The sequence below is a fragment of the Canis aureus genome, chromosome 11 (genome assembly GCF_053574225.1).
Source record: "Canis aureus isolate CA01 chromosome 11, VMU_Caureus_v.1.0, whole genome shotgun sequence".
NCBI classification, from domain to species: Eukaryota; Metazoa; Chordata; class Mammalia; order Carnivora; family Canidae; genus Canis; species Canis aureus.
Window position 1 is genome coordinate 52848297 of NC_135621.1, and position 24362 is coordinate 52872658.

Below are 24362 nucleotides of genomic sequence, written 5' to 3' on the forward strand. Positions count from 1 at the left end.
TTTACTTCAGAGAGACAGAGTACAAGTGAGGAGAGGGGCAGAGAGGAGAGAGAGAATCTTAAGCAGACTCTCCACTGAACATGGAGACCCACACAGGGCTTGATCTCATGACTCTGAGATCATGACCTGAGTCAAAATCAAGAGTCAGATGCTTAACCATCTGAGCCACCTAGGCACCCTGTCATATAATTTAATATGTGTGGTATAAACCCAACAATATAGCATTATAATTATTATTTTATACAGTCTCATATTTTTAAAGAAATTTAAGAGAAAAAAGAGAAATATATTTATTTATAAACTATATATTTATAAATACACATTTTCTTATATATTATATTTATCTGTGTGTTCTATTTACCCACATATTTATTATTTCTGTGCTCTTTATTTCTCTCTGTGGATTATATTTACGACCTAGTATCACTTTCTTTAAGCCCAAAGGACTTCCTTTAGTATTTCCTGTTTGACAAGTTGACTAGTAACACATTTTCTGAATTTTTGATCATTAGAAATGTCCTTATTTTTAGTTTTTTTTTTCATTTTTTCCATTTATGATAACACAGAGAGAGAGAGAGAGGTAGAGACACAGGCAGAGGGAGAAGCAGGCTCCACGCACCGGGAGCCGGATGCGGGACCCGATCCTGGGTCTCCAGGATCGTGCCCTGGGCCAAAGGCAGGTGCCAAACCGCTGCGCCACCCAGGGATCCCTAGTTTTGATGGATATAGAATTCTTGATTAAAAGGATTTTCTTATAGCACTTTGTGTCACTCTTCTGCTTTTTGGACTCCATTATTTCTGATGAAAATTAGATATTAATCATATTTTTGTTCCCTTGTACATGATGAGTCATTTTTTTCTTACTGATTTTGAGATCGTCTTTGGTTTTCAACTTTTTGACTATGATGTCTTTGTGGGTGGAGCTCGAAGTTTATCGTTCTTGAAGTTTGTTGCACTTCTTGGATTTAAAGAGTAATGTTTGCCATGAAACTTGGAGAATTTTTAGTTTTTATTTTTTCATACTTTTTTCTAACTCTTTCTCTCCTCACTTCCTGGGTGCTCCTATTATAGGTATGTGGGTATGTTTGTTGCTGTCCCACAAGTCTTTGAGGTTCTCTGTTCATTTTTTCTTCGTTCCTTTTTCTATTTTTCAGATTGGAAAATTTCTACTGATATATCTTCAAATTCACTGATTTGCTCTTCTGCCAATCTGCTGTTCAGCCCATTTACGGAATTTTTCATTTTAGTTATTGCACTTTTCAACTCTAGAATTTCCATTTGGTTCTTTTTTATAGTTTCTATTTCTGTATTGACATTCCTTACTTATTAGACATTTTCATGTTTTATTTTAATTCTTTGAACAAAGTTTTCCTTAATTATTTAAAATTATTTATAATAGCTGCTTTGAAGTGTTTGCTCAATCTAACATCTGGGCTCACAGAGTTAGTTTCTATTGACTGATTTATTTTTTCCTGAATGTGGACCACAATTCACTCTTTCTCTGCATTTCTTATAATTTTTGGTTGGCACTGAGCATTTTCAATGATACATTGTAGCAAGTCTGGATTCTGATTTTCCCCTGATTTAAAAAAAAAATTGTCTGGGCTTCAGTGATGGAATCTTCTCCCCCATGAGTTGCAGACCACAGCTGATGTCTCTGCCCAGATATTTTTTATTCTTTTTTTATTGTTCTGGCCTACTAGAAGTCATCTCTGTGTCTGAAGGGCCTGGTGGTCAGCCAGTGATTTGAGCAGAGATTTTGCTTAAACACCTTGAGTCTATAAGGCTTTAACTCATTCTTCTGCTAACTTACCTACATGTAGACCGAAGAGTCCATGCATTCAAAGTGTAGCTAGTTCTCAAGTATGCCTAGCCTTTTGCTTTCCACTGGGCTCTCTTTGGTACACACTGTGCATGTGTGTAGTTTCTCAGTCAGCCAGGAATAGGTGGAGAGCTAATCTAGCTTCCATGGCTCTGTCATTTTCAGGATCTCTTTGTTAAATTTCTGTCTAGTCAGGCTGCTTGCCTTCGCTGTGATCATATACTCAGGCTAGCAGAGTTGTCAGTTTTACTTGTTTATTTCCTACAGAATTTTCTTTTCTAACTGTTAATGCTGCCATGGCTATTTGCTTCCTGCCCCAAGTCTAGTCTTCCTTAATTTAATATCAAATTAATAATTGCTTCTCAATTTGGTGTTTGCCTTTGGTCATTTTCCAGGGTTCTGAAATGGTAATTTTGGACAATTTTGTCCAGTTTAGACTTATTTTTTGAAGAGAAGATTACATATTTCTTCATTCTGTCATAGCCAAAAGTCCTGTCTGCATGCTTGGTAATTTTTGGATACCAGACATTGTGAATTTTATATTGTTTTGCTGGATTTAGTTCTATATCTTTAACTACAGTTGGATTTTATTTTGGTGCAGTTAAATTGCTTGGGATCATTTGGTTTATTTCAAGGCTTCCTTTTAAGCTTTGTTAGAGGAGGTCTGGAGTAACCTTTAAACTAGGGCTAATTTAGGGCTGCTACTAAGGACCTCCTCCTTTTTTTGAGGACTCTACCCAATGCCCCATGAATTATGAGGTCTTTCTATCCTGGCTGGTAGGAACATGAACTATTCCCAGGTCTGTGGATTGTTCTGCCTACTTCTTTCAGGTGGTCTTTCTCTGACCTAGAGTAGATTCCTCTTACATATGCACAGATCAGTGCCCAGCCAGAGACTTGATGGGATCTCTGCAGACCTCTAGGGCACTCTCTCTCATCCCCTCTCTCTTGCTGCTGCTCACTCTTATTCAGTACTCTGCTCCACAAATCCTAGCCACCCTAACCTCCCCTAGCTAGAGCTCTATCTCTGCAACTCATAGACATCTGCTTAGTTTACCCCTCTCAGTGATGTGGACTGAAAATTACCTCCAAATCACATTGTTTCCTTTCTCTCAAGGATCATAGTCCTGTACTTACCTGCCTGAAAAATAGTTATAGATATATTTTCTTTAAATCCATTTTTCTAATTACTTAGAGAAGGAAGATAGATGTAGTCTGCTAGTCCATGTTGGGTGAAAGTGAAAGCTGAAGAATTTTAATCAGAGGACAGAAGTTATTTTATTCATCATTTAAGATTACTATGGTTGCTTTGTAGAGAATGAATTATATGGGATAAGATTGGAAAAGAGATCAGTTAGGAGGTTTAGCAGTTATCTAGGGCAGAGATGATGGTTGCCTGGTTATTGAAATTATCACAATAAGTTCAGTAATTTTCAATAAGTAGTGGTTACTGAAATTTAAAAGAACAGATTTGAGATGTATTTTGAACATAAAATGGGTAAGATCTGCTGATTATTTAGATGTAAGAGATAATGAGGATACAAGGACAATTCCTGACTAGCAAGCCCAACCAACTTTCATTTCCTTTATCCTTTTTTAAATCCATAATTTGACTTCTCATCCTGCTCTTACCATTCTGCCCTTTGAGCCCAATTCCCTTCCCTGTTTCTTGCTTCCTTCTCTGAAAACATAAAATATATAATGGTCAATCCAGCAACAATGAAAAGTATAATTTATTTCTTAGTACTTGGTCGGTGTTAAGTCCCAGTACAGAACTTATTTAGTGGCCAACAACAAAGATTTCCCAAAAAAAGAGGAGGACCTGACAGAACCAAGTCAGGCAGGCTGCATAGGATCCACTGTTATAATCCAATTGGCAAGATTTCAGGCAAACAAAGAAGATTCAAAATAGGTCTCATAAGACAGAGTTCTGTTGGTTGAGGCTCTCTGGTTGGGTAAAGCTCAGGGCCACATGATTGGCCCCATCTCAGGGCTGACAGTCACAGCAAGTATCACTTTCCTAGATGGGAAGGGTTGTCCTGTTTAATCTCAGGAGCCCATGCCATTTGTGTTCAGAAGAAGAGTCACTTCCTTTGGGAGGACTGACCATTAACTGGAGGCTTTGTTGTATGAGATCCTGGGGCATAGGGCCCAAAAGGCCAAGAAGATATAAACCTCTTTGTGTCAAGGCTATAAATAAAGTAATCCAGTTACCCCTGAGACTGGGCAAGAGGCTGGGGGTGGGAATCGAATAGGCTGGGTCTAGAAGACTCTGGATCTTTTGCAGTTCTCTTTAGTACCACTCGGTTTAACAGCCATTCTATAATGGCTTTGTGATATTTGAGTTTTTACATCCTTAACTAGACTACTATATTTGTTTCCCAGGGCTGCCATTACAAAGTATCACAAACTGGCTGGCTTAAAATAATAAATTTGTTGTCTTGGAGTTCTGGAGGCTAGAAGTTCAAAATAAAGGTGCTAACAGGGTCACTATTGTCTGAGACTATTCAGAGATTTCCATAATTACTTTATCAGATCAAGTATGAGACATCCTCAAATGTAAAGTCAAATTTTCTTATATCTGTAGGGGAGAATCTTTCTTTGCCTTCTTCTAGCTTCTGGGGTTTTCTGGCAATCCTTGGAGTTCCTTGGCTTGTAGATACATCACTCCAAATTCTGCCTCTGTCACCACATGGCCATCTTTTCCCTGTGTCTCTGTCTCTGTGTCTCTCTCTCTCCTTATCAGGACATAGTATGACCTCATCTTAACTAACTGTGTTTGCAACTACCCTTTTTCCAAATAAAGTCACATTCTGAAGTACTGGGAATTAGAACTTCAATATATTTCTTTGAGGGACACAATTCAACCCATAATAATCTCCCTTAAGGAAAAGGACTGTGTCTCATACTTTTTTTACTCCATGAACACTTAACTCAGGAAACTCAGCAAGTTTCCTGCTTTGGGCAGATGTGAAACAAAATGAAGGACTATGATAAAAAGAAATGACACAAATTTTATGCAAGGCAGGAAAATGTATTTAATTGTAGTGAAATAATATTTTGATACTAACTGATATGTGTTTTCTATAATGCTTTTTATTTATCCTATAGCTTTTTCCCCTTGAGACACAGATTCTCTTAGGGAAGGTTGTTACAGAAAAATCAGAGAACGAGAGTGACATATACTATGTTTTAAAAGATTGGGTCCAAGAAGAAGACAAACTAATTTAAAATAATATTTGGGGGGCACCTGGGTGGCTCAGTGGTTGAGTGTCTGCCTTTGTCTCAGGTCATGATCCCAGGATCCTGGGATCGAGTCCCGCATTGAATCCTACATCAGACTCCCGGCAGGGAGCATGCTTCTCCCTCTGCCTATGTCTTTGCCTCTCTCTCTGTATCTCTCATGAATAAATAAACAAAATCTTTAAAAAATAAAATAAAATAATATTTGGTTAATCAAAGCCAGTTTATCCCCTCTCCCTTCTGCCAACCTGAGATTAAAATATGCAGAACTGAGCAGGGAAGAGGAGTAGATATCCAAGAGGAAGCAAGACATTATTGGTTACTGAGCACGGGTCCTGTGGTTTACCCTCAGGGCTAATTCCTAGGGCCAATGAAGGAAGTAGAACCTTCCCCAGAAAAGGGTAGGGATTTAGGACAAGAGAAAGGTTGTATCTTGTTTCTAGGGGGAGTCACAAGATTTGTAGGATTTTCCTGTCCAGAAGAGGTAGGAGTACATCTGAATGTTTCCTGTATCTCTGAGAAGGGTGCACGAATACCTGAGACAGAGCAGTCTGGAGGGGCCTGTGGTCAGATGCAAGAGGCTAAGAATGACTTCAGGACTGGGGCCCAACTGAAGACAGACATCTCAACAGATGGAAGTACATTCAGATAATAACTGAAGGCCAAAGTCTTCTTCTTCACCCTACCCCCAACCCACCTAGATCTCGAGTCAACCCAATGGCTACATGAACTGACAGACTATGTTTCTACTCCTATGTGGAATGAGACTCATAAATTATGTTTGGTTATTAAAAAATAAAGTTTATTCTTTCAATATTTAATTTGTGGTCTGAGATTTATTTCATAAAGAAAATGATCATTCTAAATATTCAAGTTGCTTCTTCTTTGTAGTTGGGTAATGGGAACTGAAACTGTCCTCTGAGCAGCCAGGTACTCCCAAGTGTGACCTGGCATTTTCCCAGACTACAGAAATTATTGCTGAAATCTCACTGATTGGGCCTCTAAGAGGGAGGGAAAGGGAAGTGGAAGGAGTGGGTGGGGAGGGGGTGTGTGTGATTAAACCACTCAAGTTATATTTGAAACTTTGGATATATTGTTCTGAGAGTGACTCTGGACCTTTTAGAGGGGAAGTTCTGAGCAGCTCTGAAACTAGAGGTACCTGGAGGAAACTCAGTTGTTACCAAGGAGCAAGTGTGCTAAAATTATGGTGTTAGTGTCACCAGCCCCTGTTCAGAAGGCAGCAGAGAAAAAACAGTTCTGTGTGATAGACCATGGGTTATCATTTAAAATCATCTCTTCTCTGAAAACTATGACCTCACATTTGAGGGCATCTCATAATTGGTGCAGTAAGTAAAATATGCCAGTCTTTGAATAGTCTTTCTGTTTGGGGGAAGAGAAATGGTGAGAAAAGTAGGCAGAAAGAGAAGAGGAGGAAGGGAACAGAAGCCTTCTGAAATAAATGATTTCATTTTGGAGAAGAGGTCAGAGTCAGAATGAGCCTTTGGAATTAGACTAAGATTTGAGTGTCAGTTTTACTGCTCACTAAATGTCCTTGAGCAAATATTTTTAACCACTTTGTGCCTTGAGTTTCCTATTTGTAAAATGGGATGTTATGTGAAAACCTGATGAATTTTACTACTTTGGCTCTTAATATTTATTTCTAAATAAATTGTTCATCATTTTCATTTGTATTTTAATAACCCAATGTGGTTGACAGCCTCTGATGTGGTCCCCAAATGACCTCTATTTCCTGGTAGTCATAGCCTTGTGTAATCCTTTCTCCTTGAGTGTGGGTTAGACCTAGTGAATTGTTTCTGATGAACAGAATATGGAAGAAATAATGAGATAATACTTCCTATATTGGGTTATAAAATACTGGCTTTTGTCTTTTTTTAAAGAATTAATTAATTAATTAATTAATTAATTTGAAATAGAGCATGAGCAGAGGGGGCAGAGGGCAAAGGAGAAGGAGACACCCTGCTGAGCAGAGAGCCTGATGCAGGGGTTAATCCTAGGACCCTGAGATCATGAACTGAGCTGAAGGCAGAAGTTTAACTGACTTAGTCACCCAGGCACCCTTGGTTTCTTTCATTCACTTTCTTTGTCTTTTTTTTCTCTCCCTCTCTCTTTCTCTTGGATTACTTGCACTGAGGAAGCATGCTACCAGGTGGTGAACAACTCTGTGGAGATGGCTACATGGTATGTTGGGGAACTGAGACCCTCAGAGCAACAACATAGAGAAACTGAAGCCTGCCGACAGACCAAGTAAGTGAGCTCAGGAGTGGATCCTTCATTCCTGACCAAGTCTTGAGATGACTGGAGCCTCGGAAAATAGCTTGGCTGCAATATCATGAGAGATCTTGAGCTGGAGGCACTCAGCTAAGGTGCTCTCAGATTTTCTGACCCATAGATAATGTGTGAGATCATGTTTGTTGTTTTCAGCTTCTAAGTTTTGGAATAACTTGTTATGTAGCAATATATAACTGATTCATGGCTCAAGCCCATCTTACAGTGGGCCCAATGTTCCCAAACTCACCTTGTGGTTATTTTTTCATTTCCAGAATATACAGTTAGAATAGATACACTCCACAACTGGCAGAGACCTCACAGTCCTCCTCCGACACATGGAATATTAAGATAGAAAAGACCAAGTGGAAGCCACTAGAACTGTCTCTACCTACAAAAACAGTAAACCAAAAGCACCAATTCTCGGAGGAATTGTAGAGATTGATGCTGCTTGGAAGGACTTACAAGACACAGAGGTTGTGAGGATGCCTGGGTGGCTCAGTCGACTGAACATCTGCCTTCAGCTCAGGTCATGATCCCAGGTCCTGGAATCAGGCCCCCCATCAGGCTCCTTATTCAGCAGGGAGCCTGCTTCTCCCTCTCCGTCTATCTGCTGCTCCCCCTGCTTATGGTCTCTCTCTGTCTCTTTGTTAAATAAATTTTAAAAATCTTCAAAAAAAAAGATGCAGGGTTGGGATCCAACCAAAATGAAAATGGACTGCCATAAACTTAATACATGATGGCACCAATTGTAGTTGCTTTTCCAGATGCGGTTTTGTTGCTGGAGCAAATCAACACATCTCTGGCACACAGCTATTGATCTGGTAAATGCTTTTATTTTTGTACCTATTTTGTAACAACCATCAGAAGCAGGTGGCTTTTATCTGGCAAGGCAGCAATACACCCTCTCTGTCTTACCTCAGGAGTCTATCAGCTCTAGAGCTATATGTCACAATCTAGTCTGCAAGGACCTTGATTGCCCTTTTCCATAAGACATCACACTAGTCATTACTTTGATGATTTTATGCTTATTGGACATGGTGAGCAGAAAGTAGCAACTATTTTAGACGCATTGATAAGACATTTGTGAGCCAGAGAGTGGGAGATAAATTCCACAGAAATTCAAGGACCTGCCACTTTGGTGAAAGTTCTAGAGGTCCAATTATCTAAGATATGAAGAGATTTCTCATCTAAGGTGAAAGGCAAATTGCTGCACTTGGTTCTTGTTACCATTAAGAGGCACTATGCCTGCTGGTCTTCTTGGAATTTTTGAGGCAACATATCTCTCATTTGGACATGCTGCTTTGACCCATTTGCTGAGTGACCTGAAAAGCTGCCTGTTCTGAGTGAATCCCAGAATAAGAGTAGGCTCTGCAACAGGTCAAGCTGCTATGCAAGCTGTTCTGCTAATTGGGCCATATGACTCAGAAGATATGATAGTACTTGAAGTAATAGTGTCACATAGGAATGCTGTTGCAGCCTTTAGTAGGCCCCTATCCTACAGATGAATCACAGGACAGACCCTAAGAATTTTTTAGCAAAGCCATGCTTTCTCTTTTTGAGAAACAATTATTGGCTTTGTTACTGGGACTTAGTAAAGACTAAATGCTTGACCATGAGTTGCCAAGTTACCATATGACCTGAGATGCTCAATATGAACTGGGTATCATCTGATACAGCACTGCATCATCAAATGAAGTTGTATGTATGAGACTGAATTTAAGCAAGCCCTGGAGGCACAAGTCAATTGCATGAGGAAGTAGCCCAGATTCCATGCCCCCTACTCCTGCTACATTTCCTTCTTTCTCTCAACCACACTAATGGCTTCATGGTGAGCTCCCTAGGATGAGCTGACAGAAGAAAGTACTTGAAATTGGTTTACAGATAATTCTTCATGATATGCAAGCACCATCTGAAAGTGGACAGCTGTAGCAATACAGCCCCACTTAGGGACAGCCTTGAAAATACCATGTTGAAGAGAAATCCTTCCTGTGCACAGGACTTTGGACAGGGCATATATAGTTTTCATTTTGCCTGGATTGATAAATGGCCTGACATATGGGTCTATATCAACTGAGATATGGGCTGGGGTTAAGTATTTGGCTAGATGGTCAGGGACTTGGAAAGAACACATTGGAAAATTGGTGACAAGGAAATCTAGGGAAGAGATATGTACGTAAACCTCTCCAAAAGGACACAGAATATGAAAATACTTGTGTCCCATATGAATGCTCACCAAAGAAAGATTTAAATAATCAGGTGAATAGGATGACATCTTCTGTGGATGTCAGTCAGCCTTCTTCAGTCACTTCTGTTATTGCCGATTGAGTTCATGAACAAATAGCCATGGAATCAGGATGGAGGTTATGCTTGCTCAGCAACATGAACTTTCATACTTTCAACATGGACTTATGTGGATAAAGCCACTGCTGTATGCCCAATCGGCCAATAGCAGAGACTAACAAGGAGATCCCAAAATGGCATTTCCTGGGGGATTAGCCAGTCACTTGACTGTTAATTACATTGGTCTGCTTCCATCATGGACTGGATAGCATTTTGTCCTTATTGCATATGGATTTGCCTTTTCTTCTTGTCTTCTTGCAATGCTTCTGCCAAAGCTACTATTTGTGAACTGACCAAATATTTTATCAAAAACATGGTATTCTACACAGTATCACTTCTGATCAAGGAACTCACTTTATTACAAATGAAGTTAGGCAATAGGTCCATGCTCATGGGATTCACTGGGCCCACCATGTTACTCATCATTTTGAAGCAAGTGATAAAGTAGAACGGTGTAATAACCTTTCGAAGGTTCACTGATGGTACCATGTAGGTGGCAACACTTTGTGGGGCTACAGCAAGGTCCTCCAGATTGCAATAAATGCTCTAAATCAATATCCGTTATATTGCTATTTCTTCCATAGGAAAGTTCACAAGTCTTGGAATCAAGGAGGTAGAAAGTGAAGTTGCTGTTTTCATTATTACCCATAATGATCTTCTAGTACAATTTTTGTTTCTCATTCCCACAACTTTAGGCTCTGCTGCTCCAGAAGTCTTAGTTCCAAAGGGAGAAATGTTTCTACCAGGAGATGCAACAATGATTCCAATGAACTGGAAGTTGAAACTGCCACCTGGCAACTTTGGGGTCCTAAGGCCCCTGAATCAACAAGCAAACAAGGGGTTTACTAGATAGCTATGGGAATGATCTTGACCATCAAGAGGAAATTGAGTTGCCATCACATTGAGTATTTCTGGAATGTTGGAGATCTTCTAGGGCAACTTTCAGTGTATCAATATTTTGTGATTATTAACTCAATGGAAAACTACAACAACCTCCACAATTCAGGTAGGACTGCCAATGGCCCAGACCCTTCAGGAAAAACATTTGGAAGCGGACAAAGGAATGTGACCAACTGCAGAAAAAGGACTGTAATCATCATGAGTACTTTTTCTTTATTTAGATATGTATATGGGTGTGTGTGTGTGTGTGTGTGTGTATTGAGCAAATATTTTTGTTTTCCTCCTTCTCTTTCATCTCCTTATCTAAGATATACTATGTGTAATTAACATCATATCTCAATATTTCAGCTATAGTATATCAAAGAGTGATGTATGAATTAGCAGGAAAATAAAGATCACTCGACACAAAAAGGATTTTCATTCTCCTTTGGTGAAAGGATTAACACAGGGGTTGGTAAACTATGGCCCAAGGGCTGGCCATCTGCTTTTGTAAATAATGTTTAGTTGGAATACAGCTACATTCATTCAGTTACCATATTGTCAATGGCTACTTTCATGCTACCATGTTAGCGCTGAGTAGTTGCAATAGAAACCATGTGGCCTGCAAAACCTAAAATATTTACTGTTTGACCCTTTAAGAAAGAGTTTTCTGACCTCTGGGTTAGCATGTTATTGGTTTTATGAGGATAGTTGTATTATGTTAGGCAGAAGCATGACTTTGTTACTACCTTTATTTGGAGATTAAATATGGAGGAGATAAGTATGGGTGCCAAGTTTACAAAGGTTGGTTTGTGGTGGCTTTGTAAGGTGTCATCTTGGCCAGGTTGAGTTACATTTCTCAGAATTCCCTTTCTTATGTTTCCAGTTAGGCTGGACCACAAGAGAGATTCTCCTGGGCAATTTGGAGAGTGCATGTAAAGCAATAGCTCACTTTTTTGTAGTTTACATGCATTGTCTGCTGGCTCTCCTTGGTGTGGGACAGTGGCCAAGGTTGAAACTGCTCCATCTTCTCCTGGATCCTTTTTCAGCTTCTCTTTCATTCAGAGGAGTACTATATGTCTTCACTCCTGTTGTGATATTCACTATTGATTGCTAATGTGTACTCAGTGTGTGTGTGTGTGTGTGTGTGTGTGCATGTGCTTGTGCATGTGCATGTTTGCCTGCATCCGTATGTGTATATTTAGCTCTGTGACAAAAAGCCAAGGCTTTGGATGACAGAGGTCAGAAGCAGGAACTGACATAGTTTTATGTGCCAGCTTGAGCTCTCCCCACTTTACATCCTGACTGCCTGCCCTAAGGACTTCAAGTTCCAGTATCAGATGCAACGACAACAACCTTAGAGACACTGTTTAGCCAAATCCTACAATTGTATCAGGTCAAATCTCTGAATAGATGGATCACCAACCCATTTTGTGCAGATATTTCATAGAGGAACAACCTTTCTGACTAAACCCTGACTGATATGCCCAATAATCATTTGTAGAAATGTTTAAAATATTCAAGTAGGTAGATTTATGTTTTGCTAGACTTCTGTTGTTAATTTTTTCCTTTTTTTAAGAAAGATTTTATTTTTAAGTAATCTCTACACCCAACGTGGGGCTCAAACTTACAACCCCAAGATCAAGAGCCACATGCTCTACTGACTGAGCTAGGCTGGCACCCCTTCTGTTGTTAATTTCTAAGTCTTATCACATCTTGTTCAATGAAAGTGCTTGTATGAGTACTGCCTTTTAAAGTTTGTGAAGGTTTTCTTTATGACCTAATACATGGTCAGTTTTAATAACTGCTTCCACATATGTTTCAGAACAATGTGTAGTCTCTGTTGAGTGCAAAGTTCTATATAACTCGTTACTATGCTATATAAATTCTGTATATTCTTAGTTAATTTTATCTATTTGATCTATTTCAAAGATAAGTGTGTTAATATCTTCTAATATGATGGTAGCCCTGTCAATTTCTCTGTATTTCTAGTATCTGTGATTTATACATGTTTGAAACTATATTGTTAGTTGCATAAAAGTTCATGACTGGTATAACATCTTGGTGGAACATGCCTTTTATCAATTTGAAATATCTATTTTTCACTCTTTTTAATATTTTTATACCATCTTATTATCTGCCACTACTATTTAATTAGTAATTGAAATAATATGTAAAGTGCTCAGTGTCATGCCTAAACAGTAGTACACAGGCAATCAATGGTAGCTGCTGCTATTATTGTCATCATTATAATAATTATTATTCTGGGTCCCACTGCAGACAGGTTGTCTGATCTCTTTGGGGGACAAGAGGAAAAGAAAGGACTGAAGGACTCTAGGTTAAGAAAAAAAGCAACTGCCTCACAGGCGCTGCATAGTGATGCTTAAGGCTCCTTCTCCCCTGAAGAAGGTGATGGAAACTCCAGGGAAGAGAGGCCCCACACTTGGACAAATCACCAGAAAGCCTGCCAAGAGAAGTCTCCTAAGCAGCCAAGAGAAAATAATAGAAACAGATTTTCTTATTGGATTTTGGCCTTTCTGCTTTTGAGGCCCAGCTGAAACCAGGAATAGAAAAAAGCAAAACAGTCAGACCTAGGAGTAGACATATTGCTGTGGTTGGAAGGTCAGATTGATCTCTTCTGAGATCCCCTCATATTTTTGCACATACAGGCCTATAAAAGCAGTGCCCACAGCAGTGATCATTTTCCACCCTCAGTGGAATTCTTAACTCTGCCAAACTTGAATGTATTTAAGATTCTAGTCTCACTGCCTCATTCCCCACATCTTCATCTCTCAGGTCTGCCCTGCAGTTGGATCCATTTTTATTCTATTAGATGTCCTTGGTTTTTTTTTTTTTTTGTGATGTTCGCTTTCAATTGCTAATGTGCACTCAGTATGCATGTTTGCTAGCACATGTGTATGTTTGCCTCTGTGTGTGTGTGTGTGTGTGCACACACATGTATCTGTCTGTTTTGGGAGCCCCTAGGTCAGGGTAGCCTTGCCAACTGGATACTTGATTGCCTAAAAATCCCTTGACCCTAAATCCCTCCACCTGCTTGAAATTCTTCACTTCTTTACTTCTTTTTACCTTGCTGCCTGAAATACATAGAATCACAAAAGATTAATGCTTGAAGGTGCCTTAGAGATTAATTAGTTCAAACATCTCATTTCACTAAAGAGGGAAGTGGAATCCAGAGAGGTGAAATGACTTGCCCCAAATCACTCAACTAGGAGGAGGCAGCATGGAGTATCTCAAGATGGAAGAAAGTACATTCCCAGAGGTAGGAATGGATAAAACAGAGGTTGGAAGGCACATGGCCTCTGCTATTCTGGCCCTACTACTAACAACACAATATACTCTGAAGAGAAAAATTCCAACCACAATAGCAGGATGGCAACAACTACAATTCATCTGTACAGTGTTTAAAATCCTTCCATATACATTATCTCATGTAAGCTTACTCCATGAGAAGGAGCTATTATTCCTAGTGTAGTGAAGATAAAATTGGGGCCAAGAAAATAGGAAAAGGCGTGGAAAATAGAAAATGCATCAATGGAAGTGTGCTGGATATGCTGGTTGTCTGTCTGTCACTATCCCATTTCTAAGAGAGCCACAATTTTGTTCGGCTTTTTCCATTCCTCCCACATCAGGTGCCTTGGGGAAAATGACCACACTCCCAAGTTTTAGGGATGGCTTTGGTAGGCTAATGGATAACTCTATCTCCTTCACAGTGAATGATATAGGAATGGGCATGTGAGGCTATTTGGGCCATTTTATGGGATGAAAAGCTGTGTATACAGTGTAGTGTTCAGGAAAGCCTTTCTTTACTCTTCTGAAAGAGGATTGGAAGTTCTTCTCCTTTCCCACTGGAAAGGAATGAAGAATCACATAGTTCCAATTGCTACAGGACCATGAGGCAAGCCAGTTTCAGGATGAAGCTGACAGAGAAAGCAAGCTAGAGAAGTAGAAAGAATCTGAGTCTTTTAGGATCTCACTGAGTTGCTAGAGCAACCAACTCTGGAACTTACCTTACTTTTGGGCTTGTGGTTAAGTGAGCCAATATATCTCCTCTAGAGACTTGTTTGGAAGATTCTATTACTTCAGCATCCTACAGCAGGGACAAGGGGATGAACCTCATGGCTGAGAATAAATTCTGCGTACTTCTATAAAGAATGATTCTGCTGGTTTTTCTGCTACATTTAAACATCTCTCTCTTCAATAAATATAAAATACAATATGAAGAAGCTTGAAATATAAAATATTTTTCTTACAGATCCTTTAAATCCACCATTAGAGTAAACATTCCTATATGGCCTCTAAAGTGTGCCAGCTTTGAGCCAGACTATATTCAAATCCTGGCTCCCATGGCTTCCCAGCATGTGACCTTAGGTAATTTAATTGGCCTTTCTGTACAACAGTAACCTCAACTGCAACATTGGGTTAATGATAATGCCTACCTTACAGAGTTGTGGAGAAGATTAAATAAATTAATATATGGAGAGAGTTTAAAAGTGTGACTATAAAGGATCAAAACACTTAAATATTTTTATGGTGAAAAGCAGAAAGGATAATCCAGAGACCTAATTACTATCAATAGTATATACTACTAATAGTGCATACTAATGTGGTTCTGGTATATTTATTAATAATGTATTTCCTATAATGTGCCAAGTATCTGGGTAGGTATTTTACATGCGTTTTCTCTAACTCTGATAATAACTCTGAGGTAAGATTGATTTGCTTCATTTTCACAGAAGAAACTGGTGTTCACAGAGGCTAAGAGATGTGGCCAAAGTTTCATGGCCAGTGACTGCAGAGCCTGGATTTGAACCCAGGTGTAACTCCAGACCCCAGTCTCTTTCCCCTACCATGCAGCTTCCCAGAGCACCTCAGTCAATCATCCTTCTGGGGAACAATGAATTTAGGTTTAGGAACAATCCCAAGAAAGAGCAGAGAAAGAAGCATGCAAACCAGAAAGTGAGGTACAAAAGAAATAGAAATGTTTGGAGATGGGAAAAGGCTCAGACACATACTGAAGCTACCCTCCAAATTCTGCCCTTTTCCAAATGACCAGAATTGCAGTAGAAGGTACTGTTTCTTTTGAACAATATTTCCCAAGTCTGAGAAGACAGGATGCACTAGGGATTCTTTTAGCTTTGCCATTTGGGAATGGAAAAAAGCAGGGAAGAAGTGAAGGGGATGGAATTAGAAATTCAAATGGTATCTGATGAAATCACTTTGGACTCCATAGTTATTAACCCCACGTTGGCTCATTCCTCTAAATCTTGAGCTCCCTCTCAAGTGTACTATACATTAAGTGCCAGAAATTATTGATCTCCCCTTTCATACAGCTGGTACATCTCCCTACCACTGAAATGCAAAGAAGCAATAAATGCTGAATAAGATGTTTCTTCTGGAAAGACCAATAGTGAACAAATTCTAAAGATGAGGCAGCCGTGGTAAGTATCTTTCTGAAAAATAGAGACCTGCTATAGGCAGACCTGCCCTAGAGGATCTGCTATGGAATCTTTTTTTTTTATTAGAAGGATTTGCCCCAAGCACATTCACTCAAATAATAAAATGATAGTGATGTTTTAAAGAATTTAGAAAGGTCTCTAAACTCCTTTCTTGTTAGGATAGATTATTATAAAATGTTCCAGATAGTTTTTAGAGTTTGACATAAGTCCAAAGCAAATCTCTGCTGTAAGGTCGTATTGGTAGAATGATTAAGAGTTATGTGGTATTCTTTGTAGAGAGGTGTTCATTTGATGAGGAATTGGGGAAAACTTTTTCATATGCGGCTCTTAGCAAGGACTTTAGTAAATTCTGGCTTCTGTCCTTGGTCAGAAGTTAACCACCTCTAGTTAAGATAATTAGCAGCATGTAAGACAATGCTTGAGGTTTAACTCAACAGAAGGTAGGAAGGGAAGGATGCAAGGGAGGCAGAGGCCAAGTCTCAGACTTAATTGCCAGAAGCAAAGTGAGTGTGGTTGATTCCTGAATAGGCCAAAGGCCAGACAGTAATCAGAATGATCCGATCTATAGAGATTTTGGTGTTGGTTCATTGTTCAGGTAATTCCTGGGATGGAAAGAGATGCCTAGCCCACAAAGCCCTCTTGATTTGCAATTTTTTATTTTTTTAAAGATTTATTTATTTGAGAGAGGGGGGAGGGGCAGAGAGAGAGGATCTTCAGATTCCCTGCTGAGTGTGGAGTCAGATTCAGGGCTTGATCTCAGGATCCATGAGTTCATGACCTGAGCTGAAACCAACAGTTGGATGCTTAACTGACTGAGCAACCCAGGCACCCCTGATTTGCAATTTTTAAAAGATAGGTCTGGTGAATAAGAACTTGGCTTACATTACTGCTAAAGTGAGTCACAGCACCTCATTCAGTAACTAGCCCTGGATGAATTCACAATGCAAAATCCCTAGAATACAGATGTGATCAAGTACGCCTGAGGATGGAATTTTTACATCAATGTCACAAGAACACGTGAATCTTCCCCCCCATAGATCTGAAACCACTTACTGGGTAAACATGATCAGAAGGAAAGCACACACTCAAAACATTCACAGGTTCTTCAACACTGATCCTGGACTTATACTAATTTATTGGGGCCCACAACATCAGTAGTGAGCCTTATGAGGGACAAGTTTAAATGGAATTTTGACCCAATGCAACTCATAGTTAGTCCTTTGGGACCTCAAACTCTTTTCCAATAGCTATTTCCCCATGACCTAAAGATAGAGACTGAATTGGACAGCTTCAGGAACTGGAAGCATCACACTGACTTCTTGACTCAGGGAATATGGACCATTATAATAGAGAGCCAAGTGTAAGTTCTTGGAATACTCCCTAATTAGCAAAACACAGAAAAGCAATATTACTGCATGACACCTATTATCACCTGGCAATATACTGTACAATTATTTGTGTATGGTCTTTTTCTCTCCCTAGAATGTAATTTCCTTGAGGGCAGATATTTTGCCTGTCCTGTTCACTGCTCTATCTTGAGTGTCTAGGACAATGACTGGCACATAATAGGTGCTCAGTTAATATTTATTGACAAGATGCATGACTAAATTCCTGAGAAATGTTCTTACTGAAACAAATAAATGCTACTAACACCTGGAACACAGCTAATCATCTAGTAAGTGCTTTTATTTTTACCCCTAGTCCAGTATATATTAATACTTGAGATTGTTGATTTTACCAAAACAACAGGTTGATTTTACTTGGCAATGACAACAGTATAACTTCACTCCTACCTCAGCTATACAACTTTTTGTCACTGTACTATATTTGTTAAACCAAACCTTAACCATCTCATTATCCCACAGAACATCATTATGATTTGCTCTATTGATGACAGTATGCTTATAAGACCATGTATTAATTACTGTAGTATATTAAACTACCCCAAAATTTAGTGGCTTAAAACAAAAATAGATATTTATTTCTTACAATTTTTATGGATCAAAAATTCTAATGGGAAAGGATACAGAGGGCTTACCTCTACTGTGTTGAAGGGAGCCTCAGCTAGAAGACTCTAAGGCTGCACTTGGAATAATACAAAGGCTTCTTCATTCATGTGTCTAGCAATTGATACCAGCTGTTACCTAGCTAGGTTCCAAGGGCAAGTGTTGAGAGAGAAAGGGAGAGGGGCCAGGGAAAGAGAGAGAGAAAGAGAGAGACATAAGTTGCATCCTTTTTATAACTTAGTCTTAGAAGTCACATAGCATCACATAACAGTATTTCTTTGATTGGAAGCAAGCTCCCAGCCAGGTTAAAGAGGGGATGAAACATCACTCCCCTCTTAATGGGAACAGTGACAATCACATTGTAAGAAGAACATGTGGGATAAGATAAAGTGTGGATATATTTGGAAAATATAATCTGCATGGATTCAGAAGTAGCAGGTACTCTAGATACATATGCATGCCAAAAAGTGAGCAATGAAGCCTTTGAAATGCAGCGGTCTACTAGTGATCAAATGCAATTAATGAACCATGACTGGATCCTGGTTTGGTAAAAACAGCTATAAAACACTGCAGTCTCCATCCATAATTCCCAACTTGAATATAAAACGAATTTCCTGTTCTTTCACCGTTCTATGTTTATGGTGTTTAAATTCAAAATTTAGTTTATAGGTTGTAGAATATTGATATGAGGTCATATTGGACTAAAGAAGAAATAGGCAACACTCAGAAATCTGTATGCAGTGTCTAATGAAACTTTGGATTGTCCTCCTTCAGAGAAGAGGTGAGCATATTTTTGGTTATTACGAGGAAGAAATGCATTATATTTAGTAGGAATTTGTGTGTGTGTGTGTGTGTGTGTGTATGTGTATCTAAGTATGGAAACAAGGGTGCATGTGGATATTGAATATTCAAAAGGGTGAGCAGTAGTACCTAATATTGTACAGGAAAATTAATTTCTTATTTGCAATAACCTGAGTACATTTCTGTTGCTTGTAACCACAAAACCCAACTGATAGACCTCCCCATGTCAGAGAGAGTAACAGCAACCACAGGATCGGAAGTAAATTCCATCATCCAGACCAACAGCTAGGAGAAAACCAGCAATAGCATTCAGTGATGAGGGAGGTTTTGCTACCAACTGAAGACACCAGGAAAACTGCACCATAACCTTATAAGGGTTAAATGAGTCAGCCTTTGAAAAGTACTTACAACAGTGGTTAGGTAGAAAGGACCATACAAGTGTTCAACAATAATAATTTAAATAGTGCTAGCAAGAGAAATTAAACAGCATATAACTTTGAGGGGATTTCCACAAGGAAAAAGAGGGAATTTGAGAGGTTAAATGCCCCAGTCATTCTGTGATGGTGGTTCAGAGCCAAAGATATTTTTGCTACCTTTGAAATGGTTATCCACCTTAGTCTGCCTAACATTATCTCTGCCTAGATGATTGAACTAACCTACTAATTGCTCCCCACAACTTCCACTCTCGACCTCCCAACTCATTCTTCATATTGCAACCAGGATGATTGAAATTGAAAGTCCAATTATGTCATTCTCCAGATGAAAATCCTCCATTGTTTCTGCACTACTGATGCTTGCCAATGTCTCCATGTTTTTTCAATTCTCTAATTTTGTAAAGTTCTCTTCAAGTGATTGTGCTAAAAGAATAGCTAGCTCAAAACATTAAGCATATCTCTAGAGTGCTTACTATTCCTAGTGAAAAACAACATCAACAAAATTAATCTAACATCCATTGAATTATATATATGTGTGTGTGTGTGTGTGTGTGTGTGTGTGTGTTAGTTACTATGCAATATGGGAGTTAAATATGATCAGTGTATGAATACATCAGTGTATCAGGATTCAGTCAGAGAAGCAGACCATCTTGAATATTATAGAAAAAAGGACCTAGTATAGCAATAAGACCTCTTATAATTAGAGGGAAATTTGGAGAAGTAAAGCCCAAAATACAGAGTTAGAGGATGAGAGAAAATGGCTAGCCAATCCTCCTGACATATTGGCATGATTGGACAAGTTACAGCCTGCTGGGGAATTTGAGAAGCCAGGCTCATCAGCTGCTGGAGTAGGTCTGTGAAGAGCTGGTGGAGAAATCTATTGCCTTTGCATTTGAGGCCAGGCCTGGGATTGCTGTCGGTAGGCAGTGCCAGCTGCTAGAAAGGAAAGCTAGACAGCTAGTGGGAAGAGCCAGGCTTATCTAGAGCACAGCACCTCTAACATCTCTCATTGCATACAACCACAACTTTCAGACATCATTGCTATTTAATTTCTGCCTTCTAAATCTTGTGAATATTTTTGGTTTGGACAGCTTTAATTAAACCATCCAGGGAAGGAAATTCTGGACATTCTAGCTTAGCCAAGTTGATACAGTACAAATTCATTATAATCAATAAACATTTAAATAAATTACTCATTTATATCTCTCTTAAACCATTTAACTAAATTACTAGGTTTTGCTTTCTCATTCTGTTGGTTCACAGATTCTTTAAGGAGGAAAATTTTTATTGTTTTCTCTCTGATTTTAAATATTCTTTCATCATCACCACAATCATACTAATACACATTTTCTTAGTCAACTTGAGCTACTATAAAAAATACCAAAGACCAGGTGGCTTAAAAAGCAAACATTTATTTCTCACAGTCTGGAGGCTGGGAAGCCCAATATGAAGGTGCTGGCAGATTTAGTGTCTGCTGAGAGCTCTCTTCCTGGTTTTCAGATTGCTGCCTTCTTGCTGTGTCATTGCACAGTGGAGAGAGAAATGACTCTGGTCTCTTTCTCTTCTTAGAAGGATGCCAATCACAATATGGAAGCTCTAGCCTCATAACCTCGTTGACACCTAATTCCCTCTCAAATGCCCCAACTCCGATTATGATCACACTGGAGATTAGGGTTTCAACATATGAATTTTGGGGGGACACATCCAGTTCATGGCATGCATGCACATACACACACATACCTCCCCCCATCATAAAGTACTAGATGTCTTTAAGGTATGTTGTAGATTGGGTTCCCTAGAAGCATATCCTGAAATGGGGATTCTTGTTCAAGTGATTTGTTGGAGAAGAAGAGTGAGGGAAGTAGGGAAGGGGAGAATGTGGTCTCAACTGGATGCTAGTTTAAATCGGATCCCTGGGAAAGTTCTAGAGCATAAATTGCACCAGTTGGTCCCATCTCAAGGCAAGGGGACTGGCTCTTGCCAGTCAGTCACCGGCTGAGATCTGTTGGTGGGGTGATCAATGGGTGCAAAGCATTTGGCTGAGAGCAGCTCTCTAGACAGCAGACAGCTGTGCGAGTTATTAGCCAACACTTAATTGGTAAAGAGGATGGGTGGAGCCCAACCTCATCCACTGTAAGGTTCATTAGAAACCTCTGTATAGAGACTGTGTGGGAACTCAGCCAGCTAAAGCAGAAGGCTCACAAAAGAATCTTCTGTTTCTACTCCCTTTGTTTCTGTTGTGACCTCAGACATGCCATTGATTCTATAGCAGTTTGGTGTCTTGGCTCCTCCTTTTAGATATCCTTCTGTGGCTCAGTGCTTGGTTATGGATGCTACATTTGCCATTGGACACATGGTTCCTGTTTCTCATTTGTGTTACCAGCCTCAGGTTGTCTGGGGCTCACGTTTGGATGCCCACTTCTGTTTCAGAGCCCAGCAGGGTTCTCAGGCTCCCTCTTACCCTAGTACCCTACCTCCCACCTCAGCATTATTATATACAGCATAACATAATCACACCCATATAAAAGTTTCCACACATAGCCTCATTCCAAAGAACTGCTTCTATGGTTTGATTATTTGCTCTGATCCTACCATTGCTCTCCTTTTTAGCTCATTATTTGTTATTTATTGCTGTATAACAAATGATCCCCCAAATGTACCAGCTGAAGACAACTAAACTTCTCATCATTTCTGTGAGTTAGAAATTTGGGGGCAGTCTATCTGGGTAGCTGTAGTTCAGAGGGTCTCATGAGGTTGCAGTCAAGATGTTGGCCATGATTGCAGTCATCTGAAGGTTGACTGGGCCGGAAGATCTGATTCCAAGATGGTGCCCACTCACATAGTCCAGTGGGCAGAGGCCTCAGTTCCTTGCTGGCTGTTGGAAAGAGGCTGTGGTTTCTCACCACATGGAATCCTCTGTGGGGCTACTTGATTGTCTCCAGGACATGGCAGTTTACTTTCCCTAGAGTAAATGATCCAAGAGCAAGTGATCCAATGTCTTTTAAGACCTAGTCTCAGAACTTATAGACAGTCACTTTTGCCAAAATTATTTGTTAGACATGAGTCACTAAGTCCAGTCTACACCCAAGGGGAGTGGAATTAAGCTGCATTTCTTCAAAAGGGAAGTATTAAAGAATTTGTGGATATGTATTTTTTTAAAGAATTTATGGACATATTTTTTTAAAGATTTTATTTATTTATTCATGAGAGAGACACACTGAGAGAGGCAGAGTCATAGGCAGAGGGAGAAGCAGGCTCCATGCAGGGAACCCGATGTGGGACTTGATCCCAGGACTCCAGGATCACACCTTGAGCCAAAGGCAGATTCTCAACCACTGAACCACCCAGGTGTCCCTGTGGAGATATTTTAAAACCAACACATACCTACTACATTTGCAGGGTCCCTGGGCAGCTATTTCCTGGTCCTCACCTATGTGGGATACTTGTAGGACTGAGGTAGCAGATTCTGAACCAAGAGAGTGAGATTTATATCCATAAAGGGATGATCACATCTAGGGCATCCAAGAATTGGTGAGAGAGAGAGATGCACAGTAAGGGGGAGAAAGTAAAAGAAAATGGGCTCTGGTTCAGACAGGTTGAGATTCAAGTCTCCACTTTGACATTTCTAACCTGGCTTGGGAAAGTCATTTAATTCAAGCCAATAAATGTTTTTTGAGTATCAATCATTAGTGCACTGGATAGTGGTGACAGAGTTCTGAAAAAAATTCACTTTTGTGGTACTTATAGTCTAGTTAATCAGACAGACATTAAATGAATCATCATTTCAATTGTGATGGGGGTTATGTCTATCAGAGCACATCCCAAGGAGATTTAGCCTTATCTAAGGAATAAAGGAAGACCTCCTTGGGGAAGGGATATTTTAAGTTTAAATTTGGAGGATGATCAAGATTTAGCCAGGTAAGGGGCATCTGGATGTCTCAGTCAATTAAGTACCTCCCTTTGGCTCAGGTCATAATCCTACATAAGGCTCCCTGCCCACGGAGGAATCTCCTTCTCCCTCTCCCTCTGCCCTTCCCCCCACTCATATGCATTCTCTCTCTTTTTCAAAATAAATAAATAAAATCTAAAAAAAAAAAAAAAAAAGAGTTAGCCAGGTGACAGAAACAGATAGTGCAAAGGTTGTGAGGAATCAAGACCCTTGAACTTCTAAGGAGACAAAAGAAAATCAGAGCGGCAGGAATGTTGATGGTGAAGGAGACAGTGGGGAGAGATGAGCCCGGAAAGCTGGCTAGAGACCATGCTTCTCTGAATTTCAGAGGCCACATTAAGGATAGGGACTCATATCTATAGGTCCCCAACAATGGTCAGGCCAACTACTGATTTTTTAATATTCTACCAACATCTTGGACGAGCATGGATCCATTTTTAAAGTTATTTTAATTCCGTTATAGTTAACATACAATGTCACATTCATTTCACGTGTACAATATAGTGATTCAATATTATTCAGTGCTCATCATCATAAGTGAACTCTTTAATTCCCATCCCCTGTTTCCCCCATCCTCCTGTGCACCTCCTCTCTGGTAACCATCAGTTTATTCTGTTTAGTTAAGAGCCTATTTCTTGGTTTGTCTGTCTCTCTTTTTTCCTTTGTTCATTTTATTTGTTTCTTAAATTTCCCTTATGACTGAAATCACATGATATTTATCTTTGACTGACTTATTTCACTGAGCATTATACTCTCAACTCTATCCATGTTGTTGCAAATGGTAAGATTTCATTCTTTTTATGGCTGAATAATATTCTTGTGTGTGTTTGTGAGTGTGTGTATACCACATCTTTTTTATCCATTGATCTATCAATGGACAGTGGATTGCTTCCATAATTTGGCTATTGTACATAATGCTGGAATAAATATAGGGGTGCACATATCCTTTTGAATTAGTGTTTTTGTACTTTTTGGATACATACCCAGTAAAGCAATTACTGGGTCATAGGGTAGTTCTATTTTTAATTTTTTGAGGAACCTCCATACTGTTTTCCACAGTGGCTGCCCCAGTTTGCATTCCCACCAACAGTGCATGCAAGTTCCCCTTTCTCCACATCCTTG

The 24362-nt window shown here is 39.5% G+C and overlaps 1 long non-coding RNA gene across 2 annotated transcripts in view; it reads right to left on the reverse strand.

Annotated features, from left to right (window-relative positions):
• The window catches only part of LOC144324111 (uncharacterized), a 262943-nt gene that overhangs the window by 59641 nt on the left and 178940 nt on the right, over positions 1-24362 (reverse strand). For both annotated transcript variants that reach the window (XR_013389515.1, XR_013389513.1), the window contains exon 3: positions 18089-18198. This is a non-coding gene — a long non-coding RNA (uncharacterized LOC144324111). The remainder of the gene's footprint in view (positions 1-18088; positions 18199-24362) is intronic.